This window comes from Saccopteryx bilineata, chromosome 2, assembly GCF_036850765.1.
Source record: "Saccopteryx bilineata isolate mSacBil1 chromosome 2, mSacBil1_pri_phased_curated, whole genome shotgun sequence".
Taxonomy (NCBI): Eukaryota; Metazoa; Chordata; class Mammalia; order Chiroptera; family Emballonuridae; genus Saccopteryx; species Saccopteryx bilineata.
In genome coordinates, this window is record NC_089491.1 from 246,585,557 (window position 1) to 246,600,127 (window position 14,571).

Genomic DNA, 14,571 nt, shown 5'->3' on the forward strand with positions numbered 1-14,571 from the left:
TACCATAGACTGGGTGGCTTACACAGCAGGAATTTATTGCTCATAATTCTGGAGGCTGAGAAGTCCAAGATCAAAGTGCTAGCTGATTTGGTTCCTTGGAAAAGACTCTCTTCCTGGCTTGTAAACAGCCACCTTATTTCTGTGTCTTCACATGGCCTTTGGAAGGGGGAGGAAAACCAGGAGAGTGTGGTGTCTGGAGAGTCAAGTGAACTAAAAGTTTCAAAAAAGATGGTTGATCACCTGGGTTAAACGCTGCTGATAGATCAAATGGGAGGGCGGTGCACACCGGCCATGCATTTAGCAACTGGCAGGTCATGGTGACCTTGACAAGAGCAATTTTCTGTCAAGTAATGGGGCTGAAATTCTGACAATGGTGGGTTCAAGCAAAAGTGTGACAGAGGGATTTGGAACAACTAATATCAATCACTCTTTCCAGGCACTTGACTGTGTAGGAGAGCAGAGGAAAGCATGACTGAAAAAAAGCAAACACTCGCCTGACCAGGCGGTGGCGCAGTGGATAGAGCGTCAGACTGGGATGCGGAAGGACCCAGGTTCGAGACCCCGAGGTCGCCAGCTTGAGTGCGGGCTCATCTGGTGTGAGCAAAAAGTTCACCAGCTTGGATCCAAGATCGCTGACTCCAGCAAGGGGTTACTCAGTCTGCTGAAGGCCCACGGTCAAGGCACATATGAGAAAGCAATCAATGAACAACTAAGGTGTCGCAACAAAAAAAAAAACTGATGATTGATGCTTCTCATCTCTCTCCGTTCCTGTCTGTCTGTCCCTATCTATTCCTCTCTCTGATTCTCACGCTGTCTCTGAAATAAATAAATAAATAAATAAATATTTAAAAAAAAAAAAAAGCAAACACTCTCTGCTTTAGCTGGGGAGAACCCACTGCCTTGTGAGTGGGAAGAATGTCCCAGAAGCTCGTTTACACACTCAGAGGATCAGCCGATGGTCTAGAACCCCTGAAAATTGCTGCTCTATCTACCCACTAACATTTCAGAAGCCACGGCCTCCCCGGAAGGCTTCAGATTGGCAGTTCTTTATGAGTTAAAATGACTAAACACCACCCACTGCCTCCCCTTCTCCTCCTGCCTGGGTCTGAGGGCACACTTGGGGCTGTTCCCCAGCAAAGTGACAACCCCACGGAGCTTTGTCAGAAAACCTGCAAGAAATCTGAGCTATGAAAAAAAAAAGTCAAAAACACAGAACTGATTGGAAAAACCCTATTGTGAGCAAATTTTGGGCTAAAGAGGTTGAAGAAGATGGAAGGGAGAGTATGAACATAGACAGAGAGGTGAGAATGAATCGCCAGCTCCCTGAACCCCAGAGCACGCTGCACTCGACAGTAACCTTGGGTACTTTCCATCACCTCCTCTAAATCTGCATCAAGTGATGCTGTGAACACATATTCTTTGATGACAAGTGTTTCCCAATTGAACCTGGGTCCTAACAGCTACAACATGCTCTGTCCGCTTTTCAATTGGACCTGTTTAACTGAGGCTGAAAGTTGGGAGGGAAGGCTCTTATACCCAAATGAAGCTGTGCTGTTTTGTTTCATCCCATCCAATTATTTTTTTATTGAGCACCTATTTGGGCTGGACGCTATGCTTCTTGGTGCAAGGATACAACTTAAAATGAAAAAAAAAAAAAAAAGAACAGCACTTGCTTTCATTGAGCTCACAATTTCAGTCAATCAGGGACAATTTTGCCCTCCAGGGCACATTCCCTCAATGTCTGGAGACATTTTTTATTGTCACTATTAAAGGAAGGTGCCTCTGGCATCTCATGGGTAGAGGCCAGGGATGCTGCTTAGCATTCTACAGTGCACAGGACAGTCTCTACCCTCAAATAATTATCTGGTCTGAAATGTTAATAGTGCCAAGACTAAGAAACTCTTATTCAAGGAATCCAACAGCACATGTATGAATAACTCTAATACAAGAGAGGTTATAATAAGCAGTAATTCATGTTTCCAGTAACCCTTCAAGCTTTATAGAGAAACAGCATCTTAGGTTCCACAGCTAGACTTCACTAGCAGTCCTGGGAACAGCACTCTAGGAAAGACATAGCTCCAGCAAGCTCCTGACTGGTGTCTGTATGCAACAGTATGTCCCCTAGAGGTGACAAGGCTGTTTTGCTTGATCCTGCAACAAGCCCATGGAGAGGTCCTCCGTCTAGTCTGCATCACTGTGACCCATGAACAGTCCTCCTCTACTTGGCAAAGCCATTATCTCCAACCAGGATAGAAGCAGAGACCTCAGCCTAACCAATCAAACAACCAAATCAACGCTGATAGTCATTGATGACAGATACCCCAGACAGCAGATTGCTATCACTCCTCCATAACTGTCTTAAGCAAACAGAATCACATATCTTCATTTTATTTTATTTTTTATTGATTGATTTCAGAGAGAGAGGAAGGGCAGGAGAGAGAGAACAGAAATAATGATCCGTTCCTTTATATGCCCTAACTAGTGACCGAACTAGAAACCTTTGTGTACCAGGACAATGCTCTAACTAACTGAGCTAGCCGGCCAGGGCATATATCTCCATTTTAGATTTGGACACCAAGGTTCAGTGACATGACTAAGAATGAACTGTTCCGAACATACAGTGATTTGCTGCAAACTCAGGTCTTCTGACTCTAGATGTAGAACTCTTTCTCTTATGAAAAGCTGCCTCTCTCTATAGCAACAATAGAAGATGTCAACACCCTTATTGGTGTTAACAACACACAAAGTGGTTTTCATAGGCATGCATTGTCTCCTCGGGTATTTCTTTGGGCAAACGCATGGGAAAGAGTAGAAAATACATTTGGGGTTTATACTGAAAGAGAAAAAGGATTATAACCTGCATTTCTATCAGCCATGTCGCATCTCTTTATGTCCATACATAAATCACTCAGAAGTACAGCTGCAGAGCCACCTCGCATCAGACTGGAGTCAGAGTGAAGGGTTCACCCGGTAGCAACATACACCAGATTTATGTACCCTTAAAAAGACACATAGGAGAATTCATTCAAGTATAGCATGGCTTAAAATGACCAACTTAAAACTGAGCCACATGCTTTTGTTTAAATACAGATGGTTAGGTTTTGTTTATATATCTCAAGCCAACTGCTAACACAAAACAGTGCCCTGTACATATAAACCACCAAAGCCATTTTAGACCCCAGAGATTGATAGAGTCTATATGAATGTAAATTACCAACCAAAGGCAGCATAAAACCTATGCATGCAAAAATAAGACTGCCATCTTCCCTCATCAAGCTCCAATTGGTCAGGGTAGGTTCACACAGCTTTCTCTCATTTGCAAAGTCTCTGGGGCATAGATTTAGCTAAACTTGCATGTGCCGACACTTCGGTGGGTGACTAGCAACTTGTGTTTTTTCTGTGGTTGTGTGTCAACACCAGCGGTTTCCCCAGATCAAGCTGAGACACTGAGTCTGAATGCATCTGACTTGTCACTCCAGGGGTGCTGCTTTGAGTCCTTGGTCTCTCCACCAGGAGTCTTCTGGGTGAATTCTGAAGGAGGCTTGGCCAAATAATTCAGCCTAATGGCTATTGAGCCAGCTTCGTCCATGGCCAAAACTGAGCTGTAGCTGGAAATGAAATGTTCCTAAAAGCTGCATTAACTCTTTACACCACTAATGTGTTTCATTAAGGGCTCTGCTGTAGCCATTCCCCAAATGGCACTCTGGGGCATGGAAAACGTTAAAGTGAGCTTCTCCAAGCCTATCCTTCCCAACAAGGGAGGATGTAGCTCACAAGGAGTAAGGAACTGATGGAACAAAAGAGAATACCCACAGACTGCTTGGAGCTCCGTGCAGCAAGAACCCTTAAATGTACTATCTAGCTAAATGAAATCGTTTTCTTTCTTTCCGCCCATGGTATATTAATTGTGTACAAATTGGTCAACCTATTGCCAATTGACATTCAGCAATTTACCATTTGATGTCAATTGAAAACTCATGCTTACTGCTTTTAACCCTCATGATTGCTTCAAACAGATTTCCCACTTTAGGGTGGAATGGAATTTAATTTGATCCCCTCAGTCTGTTCACTGTTAGGTGTTAAACAGGAATATTGGTAGCAGGAAATCAGCAGCTATCTGAGCAGTGGAGTGTTCAAAATGAAGACATTCCATCACTGATGAAAATCCAAAGCAAGAGTAACTATATAGTTGTACATCGCTGATGTCGCATGGCTGTTTTTGGCTATTGTGTCGCTGTCTCGTTGATTTCTTTTTTCTTTTTCTTTTCTGTTTCCTTAACAGCAGAGAAATTAAAGTGGAGAAGAGTCCTAGAAAGCAATCTAGTTCAGATCTGTCGTGTCTCCAGTGATAAAACTGAGGTGTAAGGAAGTTAACATGAACTGCCCGGATGGTCTTCTTCATTCCTATGTCTTCTTTATTCTTTTATATTCTCCTTTTGACCCTCAAGAAACCCCGGTCAGAGCTCTGTGAGTGGAGAGGTAAGGGAAAGAAGGCATGAGCTTGGAGCCAAAGGACTTGAGTCCACAGTGTGTACCTGAGCCACTGCCCTTATCAGGGCCTTGGTTTCTTTATCAGTGAGAAGGGAATAAAGGGCTGTACCTCCTGGTGGTTTTGCAAGGACTAGATCAGGGGTCCCCAAACTACAGCCTGTGGGCAGCATACGGCCCCCTGAGGCCATTATCCAGCCTCTGCTGCACTTCCAGAAGGAGCACCTCTTTTTTTTTATAAATAAATTTTTATTAATGTTAATGGGGTGACATCAATAAATCAGGGTACATATATTCAAAGAAAACATGTCAAGGTTATCTTGTCATTCAATTATGTTGCATACCCAACACCCAAAGTCAGATTGTCCTCCGTCACCTTCTATCTAGTTTTCTTTGTGCCCCTCCCCTTCCCCTTCCCCTCTCCCTCCCCCCCACCGTAACCACTACACTCTTGTCCATGTCTCTTAGTCTTGTTTTTATGTCCCACCAATGTATGGAATCATGTAGTTCTTGTTTTTTTCTGATTTACTTATTTCACTCCATATAATGTTATCAAGATCCCACCATTTTGTTGTAAATGATCCAATGTCATCATTTCTTATGGCTGAGTAGTATTCCATAGTGTATATGAGGGGCACCTCTTTTATTGGTGGTCAGTGAGAGATGCATCCTGTGCTCCTGGAGTACTGTATGTGGCGGTGCCACAAAGTGCAGCATCGCTCATGTATAGTACTACTTCTGGTAACATGGGATGCATGGTCACGGCTCTGGAAGAGCGTCATATCACTTGTTACGGCTAGCAGTGACAAATATGAAACCAGATATTGACCATCTCATTAGCCAAAAGCAAGCCCATAGTTCCCATTGAAATACTGGTCAGTTTGTTGATTTAAATTTACTTGTTCTTTATTTTAAATATTGTATTTGTTCCTGTTTTGGTTTTTTTTACTTTAAAATAAGATATATGCAGTGTGCATAGGGATTTGTTCATAATTTTTTTTATAGTCCGGCCCTCCAGCAGTCTGAGGGACAGTGAACTGGCCCCCTGTGTAAAAAGTTTGGGGACCCCTGGACTAGATAAAATAACTTTTACAAAAGCTCTTTACAAACTGCAAAGGAATATGAAATGTAAGAGACACTGCCTAACTGAAGCCCAGCCTAGATAGGAAAGGGGCTGAAAGGTGAAAAGTCAGACAAGGAACAAACCTTGAGCCTGACCAGGTGGTGGCGCAGTGGATAAGAGCGTTGGACTGGGATGCAGAGGACCCAAGTTCGAAACCCTGATGTCACTGGCTTGAGCGCGGGTTGACCAACTTGAGTGTGGAGTTGCTGACTTGAGCGTGGGATCATACACTTGACCCCCATGGTCGCTGGCTTGAGCTCAAAGGTCTCTGGCTTGAAGCCCAAAGTCACTGGCTTGAGCAAGGGGTCATTCACTCTGCTATAGCCCCCTCACCCTGGTCAAGGCACATATGAGAAAGCAATCAATGAACAACTAAGGAACCTCAACGAAGAATTGATGCTTCTCATCTCTCTCCTCTCCCCCTTCCTGCCTCTCTCTCAATCTCTCTCTCTCTCTCTCTCTCTCTCTCTCTCTCTCTCTCTCACACACACACACACACACACACAAAGGAAGAAAAACCTTGAGCAACTGACATTGAGAACCATAGACCCTGGCACTTTCCACTCCTACCTGACACCAAAGAAAGATGAGGGATCCAAAGCTCAAAAATATTTGCAGATGTTTGGCATGGCTGTGGTTAACCTTTTGATTTTTTGGAACAAGTAACATCTAGTGGTATTTGTTCCGCTTGTGTTTATTTTTTTTAACTACATTGTCAGCATGTTATTTGAAAACTTTTTAAATCCCAAAGATCTATTGTGCAGAAAGATATCTAATCACTTATCTAAACAAAAATGCAGACATAGCCTTATGGACTTATCCTGTAGTTACACAATAAAATGAAATATACAGAGACCTAACCATATCCTGCTGACAAGGAATCCAAATCCTTCATGAGTGGTTTACTGAAATAGGTGCCATTGGCACTTTCACAGGTATGGGCATAAATGTAACAATGTATATCCAGGTCATGCTAGCAGACACAAGTGATGCATCTTGTTAGCAAGGAGACTCAGAGCAAGTCGCTTTATTTCTCTGAGCTTCCCAGAGGCAAACAGGGTTGAAAAATGGGGATAACAATATCAACCCGGAGATTAAACGAAATCACATCATGCAAGTCTCAGCTCAGAGGGGCAATAAAGGAGGAAGTAGAGGATCACCTGGAGCCCCCTCCACTCAGGACTGAAGCTTCACGCCCTATCTGCTGAAAGTGTCGGCAACTGACAACTTCCAGCTGGACCCCCTTTCACAGAGTTCTCTCAGCTGTCCACCTCATCCAAGACCTCACTCACCTGCCCCATCCAAAGGCACCCCGTGTACAATGCTGGCCATTATGAAGATCTAAAGCCCAGCCCTATATCTCCCGGTGGCCTGAAGGCTGAGGCTTTGCTATGACTATGTAACAGTCCAATTTCTCACTCTTCCTAATCCTCCTTCCTATACTCCCCCAGAGATGTTAATCGTTAAAAAGCCCCACCATACACAGTCTATATGCTAATCTCCACCTTAGAGTCAGCATTCCAAGGAATCTGATTTACAACAGGGGGCCCTTCCTGTCCACACCAGATAATTCAGAGTCATCCCTCTGGTCCCTCTCTACCTCATTGTTCTTCTTACTACCCGAAAAAAAATTATCAATTATTTATGTGCATGTTTATTGTCTACCTCCCCGCTGCTTGAATACACACCCCATGAGGGCAAGATCTGTGTGTGTCTTGCCCACTGTTGTATGCCCAAGGCAGACACATGACACACAGTAGGCACTCACACAATACCTGTTGAATAAAGGTTTTAAAGCTTACAGTTTAGTGAATACAATGAGCTGTAAAATAAAAATATGAGCTTGTATATATTTTTAAGAACTCAATGTGTGCTTCAGAAAGGATAACTTAAAGATAATTGATAAATACTGGCTAAGTATTTATAATTGATAAATACTTAAAGATAATTGATAATACTGTAGCACTCAGCCAGTGACTCACTTACCGGCACAGTAATGGATCCCACCTCAGCTGACATTTCTGTTTGCAAACTAGTGGCATACTTATTTAACTGTCTCCATTATGGGCTCTCAATATTTCCAAATAGTGTTTTTAAACATGAAAGAAGTAAAAAAGAAAAAAGCAGTTTTTAAAAAATTAACACAATCACAGTGCGTTTGTAGGCACCAGCAAATACCATTTCAATAAGCTAATAGTTCATAGCTAAGGAAATAGCCACCAATAAAATAAACAGATTATTTCAAAAGCAAAAAGTGTGGTCAAAGGCCTGAGTGATTCATGTGTTGATCCTTATAAGGTTCTAAGTCACCAAAGTCAAGAGAGCTGGGCTCTAGTCCAAGCTCTGCCTTCAACTCATCAAATGATCTGCGTCACAGGACTGCACCTCTCTGGTCCTGAGTGTTCTCATGTGTGAAATGAGAAAGATGTTTTCTACCATCTCTTTTAACTTGAAAATTCTATGTGCCTACATTAGCTGATTGATATACATCAATGACATACTGTTGTCAGAGAAAGATGACATTGACTATACTACCAACAGTATTTAAGATGAGCCTAAAAAGTCTTGATAATGCCACGTGTTTTCTGCCCAATTCTTAGCTGTAGTGACACCATCAATGCCCCAAGCTCACATTATGGCTGACAAAGAGTCCTTATGAGGAGGAAGAGAAGGGTCAACTCTGCCTTCTTTTTTTCTTTCCTTGTTCTTACTTCACTGTTATATTTTATCGTGGACTCTTTAAAGTATTAATTATAAGCCACTATTTTGTGATAGTTGATTTAATTAAAATTAGATCATAAGACCCATAAACTCTTTCTACAAAGGCACATATGAATACCATATACTGTCATATGCTAAAAACAATGAAAGCATGAGAACAACTGTGTCTCTGACCTCCTCTTCTTCCCTCATCTGACTCCTGACTATGGACTCAAGAGTCCATGGCAGCCCTGACCAGTTGGTGCAGTGGTAGAGCATCCGCTCAGCATCCCAGGTTTGATCTCTGATCAGGACACACAGGAGAAGTGGCCATCTGCTTCTCCACACCTCCCTCTCCCTTTCTCTCTCTCTCTTCTCTTCTCACAGCCATGGCTTGATTGCTTTGAGTGAGTTGGCCCCAGGTGCTGAGGATGAATCCATGGCCTCTGCCTTGGGTGCTTAAAAAAAAAAAAGAAAAAGGCTCTGTTGCTGAGCAACAGCTCCAGAAGGGCAAAGCATCACCCTCTAGCAGCTTTGCTAGGTGGATCGTGGTCAGGGTGCATGTGGGAGTCTGTCTCCCTACTTCCCTTCTCTCACTAAAAAAGAAAGAGAGAGAGAGAGAGAGTCCATGGCAATCTGTATCATACGTAATAGTCAAGTGCAAGATATTTTTTATTGTTTAGATAAATATATGAGTTAATAGAATGCTTTCCAATCGTTCATGTGGGGCATGCACACTGGACACCACTGTTCTAGAGAATTTTTCAAATGGAGGTGCCTCCTAATTTTATAACATACTCAAGGCAGTTCATAACTCTGGTAGTACCAAATTTTAATTTTCAGATATCTATGTGAAAATATCATACTAGAACAAAGCTACCAAGCCAAGACTGGTCTACCTTTTCCTCACTGAGGTGACTACATAGCCAAATGCCAGGTTTTCTTCTTATTCCTGCCATCAGCTGATAATGATTCTTCACCAGCTGTGTTGTGTTTATAATCACTATTGTTTCTTTTGAAAAGTTTGACAATGTAAGTAATTTCTTCACATGGTATATATATATATATGACTTAAAAAAACAGTCTTATAACCATAGAAGATGGTACTTGTGGTAGAAAGTATATAATCTATGTTTGATTACTTATGAGGCTGTCTGAGTTCAAGGTCATACTTAACCTAATTTATATGAGATTAGATTAAGGAAAATAAGCTTGAAGTCTGTGGATGATGGAATGTATGTGATTATTTTTATCTAGGAGGTGAGATCTGTTTTTCTAGGCCTAAAAAGGAAGAGTTGCTAAGAGTGTCACCTCCAGATACCTCCTGAGAAATGCAGTGGTTCCCTTTCCTCAGGTGTGTCAAATAAATGAGCAGGAATCAGACCCCATCTGCTATTACTTCTTATTTTGAGCCCTAGCTCAGATAATTAGAACTTTATTTATCTTTTCTCTTTTTTCCTTCAGAGCTCCTCCCACCCTCCCTCCCTCCCCATGCTCTCATTGTGGTCACCCTGCAAAGTCCCATCCTCTGTGCTCTTCCCTGTGTTCTCATCTCCAATGAAGATCTCATCAACCTACATAATCTGATTATGAGCAAACAGCTCCCATGGTGGTATTTCTAGCTACCACTTCTCCATTTATAAAACTCATGGCCTGCTGAGCAGTTCCATGTCTCAATGTCTCAAACTCTTTTCTAAAGAGAACTTTTTATTTATCATCCATATTTACCTTAAACAGTTCTTGATCCTCACTTTCCTCACTTGGTTTTTGAAAAGTTCTTGTTTCCTGAATATAAATATTCATTCAGTCCTCTTCTTTGTCCTTTTCACTGTCTTTCACATGTGCCCCATTGCAGCTGCTCCCACCCTAACTGAGGTCTTGAATCAATAACACATGTGACTATTCAAACCTGAAATAGGCAATATTATAAAAAACGGTATAGACCTAACTCACTTATAAACATAGATAAGGCAATATTAAACAAAGTAAAGCAAATCAAGCAATGAATAAAACAGACATTAGGGTCAAGTTGGTTTTATGCCAGGAATTTATATATGGCTTAAAAATAGACATTTGATTAATATAACTCATTACATGAACAGACTAAAGAAGAAAAACCATATGTTATATTCATAAATCCATAGACATAGGAAAAATATTAAAAATGTATAAAATTCAATAGCATTTACAATTTGAAAGGAAAATGGTAGCAAACTAAAAATAAACAGAAACTTTTTATGTCTACCAAAAACTTCCTCAATATTTTTTTAATTGAACTTATTGGGGTGACACTGAATAACATAATTGTACTAGTTTCAGGCACCCAACCTGGAAGACATTATGCTAAGTAAAATAAGCCAGTCAAGAAAGACAAGTACCATATGATTTCACTTGTATGCGGAATCTAATGAACAAAATGAACAAACAAGAAAAATAGAGATGGACTCATACAAAGAGAGCAGTCTCAAAAATTATTTTTAATGATCAAATAGGAAAGATGCAGAAATTCTCACTATTAACAGTTCTGATTTTATAGTGGAGGTCCTAAGGCAAAAAATAAAAACAATCAAAGAAATAGCAAGTGTAAAAATTGAAAAGGAAAACAAAGCTGCTAGTACTTGCAGTTTATATGACTTCCTACATGGAACAATAAAACAAAAGAATCTATAGAAAAAGTAGATTTAATAAGAACATTCAATAAACTTTTTAGACATAGTATAAACATGTAAATATTAAATGCATAAATTAATCAAAAATTTAATTTTATTAATATCACTTCCAGGACCCAATATAAAGTACCAAAATAACTAATCTCACAGAAAAATGTATAAAATCTTTAAGGATAAAATGATAAAATATTATTGAATAATATTATAAAGACCCAAATGAAGAAAAAGATGTACCAAGTTCATGGATAAAAATACACAATATCTTAAATATATCTTTTATACCCAAATTAAATTAATCTATACATTTTTAAAATTCAAATTCAAGTTCTAATAGAATTTTTTATAAAACTTGAGAAGCCAAATAAATTCTATAATTGTATGAAAGAGCAAAAGGCCAAGAAAAGACCAAGACACTCTTTTTTTTTTTACACAAGTAAGAAAACTTTTTATTTTTTAATTTCTCAAGCTTTGCCATATATTTCAGCAGGTGTCATTGGTCACTTGCCGCACTCACACCAGACTGTCCATGTAGCCAGCAAAGAGAGTCTGGCATCAGTAGACCTGTTCATAAAGGTGCACTGGTATGGCTCTGCCTTGCTGCTGGTACTGATTACTTCCTGCTTCAATTCATCTACAATGATCTTGCCCTCTAAGTCCCAGATCTTGATGCTGGAGCCAGTGGCAACACAGAACCAGTAGTGACTGGGGCTGTAGCACAGGGTGCTGATGATGTCCTGCTCTCAAGTGTATAAAGGTGTTTGCCTTCGTTGAGGCTCCACACATGGCGTGGCTATCCTTGCCCCCAGAAGCACAGGGAAGCACCTAGAGAGACAGTGACAGTGTTCAGGCATCCTGTATGGTCAATGTAATTGGTCTTCAGCTTATAATTTACCAGGTTCTGTACCTTAACCAGCTCGTCCTGACCACAGGACACGATGATGAGATTGATGCTGTTGGGTGAGAAAGAGACACAAGACACTCACTCTGAGGCTCTCTCATCCTAGACAGTATATTTGCATATACCCAGAATATTCCATAGTTTGATGGTTTTATGTTGGAAGCCAGAAATAATCAGTTGTTAAGAGAAGAAGGCCACACTCAGCACATCCTTGGAATGGCCTACAAATCGGCATGGTGGTGCCCATTGTGACATCCCAAAGATGGAAGGTTCCATCCCAGGAGATGGAGGGCAAACTGGCCATCTAAGGAGATGACCACATCATTAACAAAATGGGAGTGAGCCCAAAGAGCACATTGTAGGATGTCATAGTCGGTCTCGGGTCAGCTTCCCCATGATGATGGGGGAGTATCTTATCTGGGAGCTGGGGAGTGGCAGTGTCTGGGTCATCCGTCCGTGGCAGCCCTCAAAAGTGCCACGAAGGGTTATCTGTTCAGTCATGGTGGTGGCAGGTGCAGATGTCGCCATAGCAATGAGGATGAACCTGGATACCTCAGAAAGACAAGCAGCACAGCTGCTCATGCCACAGCCCTGCTGAAGAAAAGAATCAAGCAGACTTGTTCTAACACAGGGGTCAGGAACCTTTTTGCCTGAGAGAGCCATGAATGCCACATATTTTAAAATGTAATTCCATGAGAGCCATACAACCACCCATGTACATTATGCATTATCCAATAAAAATTTGGTGGTGTCCTGGAGGACAGCTGTGATTGGCACCAGCCACCCGCAACCATGAACATGAGTGGTAGGAAATGAATGGATTGTAATACATGAGAATGTTTTATATTTTTAACATTATTTTTTTTATTAAAGATTTGTCTGTGAGCCAGATGCAGCCATCAAAAGAGCCATATCTGGCTCGCGAGCCATAGGTTCCCGACGCCTGTTCTAACAGATTTAAAGACTAATACTGTGGGATTAGAAAAGTGATGGACAATTTTTAAAAATCAAGTTCTAGCACTCAAAAAACAGATCTGTGTATATGAGAAACTTCATGTGTAATAGAGGAAACATTGCCAATCAATGGGGAAAGGATGGACTGGCTATTCAGTAAGTAGTGCTAGGATATTAAGTATTCTGTGCTTTAAAAGATAGGATGAAGAAGTAGCTCTTCAAAAATAAGTATAAAACTGGACAAAATTGTCAAAATCAACTGTTTCACAGCAAAGGCAAATAAATAATGGATTGGAACACATTTATTCTTTTTTTTTTTTTTTCTATAATTTTATTTATTTTTTTTTATTTATTCATTTTTAGAGAGGAGAGAGAGAGGGAGAGAGAGAGAGAGAGAGAGGAAGGAGAGCGAGACAGAGAGAGAGAAGGGGAGGAGGAGCTGGAAGCATCAACTCCCATATGTGCCTTGACCAGGCAAGCCCAGGGTTTCGAACCGGCGACCTCAGCATTTCCAGGTCAACGCTTTATCCACTGCGCCACCACAGGTCAGGCAAGAACACATTTATTCTTGAAAAGCTTTTAGAAGTTTGTGTGAGAACAGCAGGGATGGGCTGCTGTTATTTCCTGCCCTCCTTGTTGATAAGAATTGTAATTTTGTCAGTGCCGAACTGGCTACAAAACCAGAAGCTTCACTGCGGGAGGGAGCTGGCTCCATTCAGAGTAGTGGCCAAAGGGATGAAGTGGGGAGCAAAAAATCCCAAGGCTTTTCCAGCTAAAAGTGGTGAATTCCATGGAAAATAAACGGGGGAAACCCACCACAGCTCGCTAGCCTGAGACTGCAGCCTTAGCTGTGGTAAGAACTGAAATAAACTCCCCACACATATCTTAGTGACTACAAAACTTCAGACATGTGCAAGGGAGACCCAAGGAAGTCTGGACAGAAAACCAAGGAAGACTTGAGAACCGGTTGCAAGTCTAAGTGATTTGCCAATTCGCACACAGGCCAATCAGCACAGGGTAAACGCCTCCACAATCAAGCACAGTCTGTGCATAAATCACTGGCTGACAGCTAAGCTACGCAGGCAGAGGGATGACCTCTAGGAAGCCAGGATGAAACTTACAATAAGGGGGGAAAATTCAGCAGATACTACACATCTTAGTAACTACACATCTTAGGAGAAACCATTTCTCCATATCCCCATCATTCAAATCATTTGCCTATTTAGAAAATACAGTGCTAGCGGGGATATTAAGTGGTCCAACCATTTTATAAAATGGTTTAGCAGTTCCTTTAAAATTTGAACATAGAATTAAATACAAGTCAGCAATTACACTCTGGAATGTTTATCAAAATGACCTAAAAATGCGTATCAACTCCAAAATGTATACATAAATGTTCATAGCAATATTATTCATAATAGTTAAAAGCTAGAAACAATAAAAATGGTTGAGATGTAATGAACAAAATGGGGTATAGCCACACAATGAAATACTATTCAACAATAAAAAAAGAAGGAGCTACTGTTCCATGCAACATTATAGATGAACTTCCATGGGCTGGGAGGTGGAACGGACTATAAATAGGCAAGAGGAAACTTTTGGAGGTGATGAAAGTGCCCCCCCTCGTTGGATTGTAGCAATGTTTGTCTGTAGGTAGAGCGCAGAGCACATGCCTAGCAGCTGTGGCTGATGCAATGCTGTGAGAACACTCCAGCACCTGAAAACCTCCTAGGCACACC

General features: G+C 41.1%; 1 pseudogene; it reads right to left on the bottom strand.

Moving 5' to 3' along the window:
• Positions 1 to 11,460: 11,460 nt before the first annotated feature.
• On the bottom strand, positions 11,461 to 12,412 carry LOC136322467 (small ribosomal subunit protein RACK1-like; annotated as a pseudogene).
• Positions 12,413 to 14,571: the final 2,159 nt, after the last annotated feature.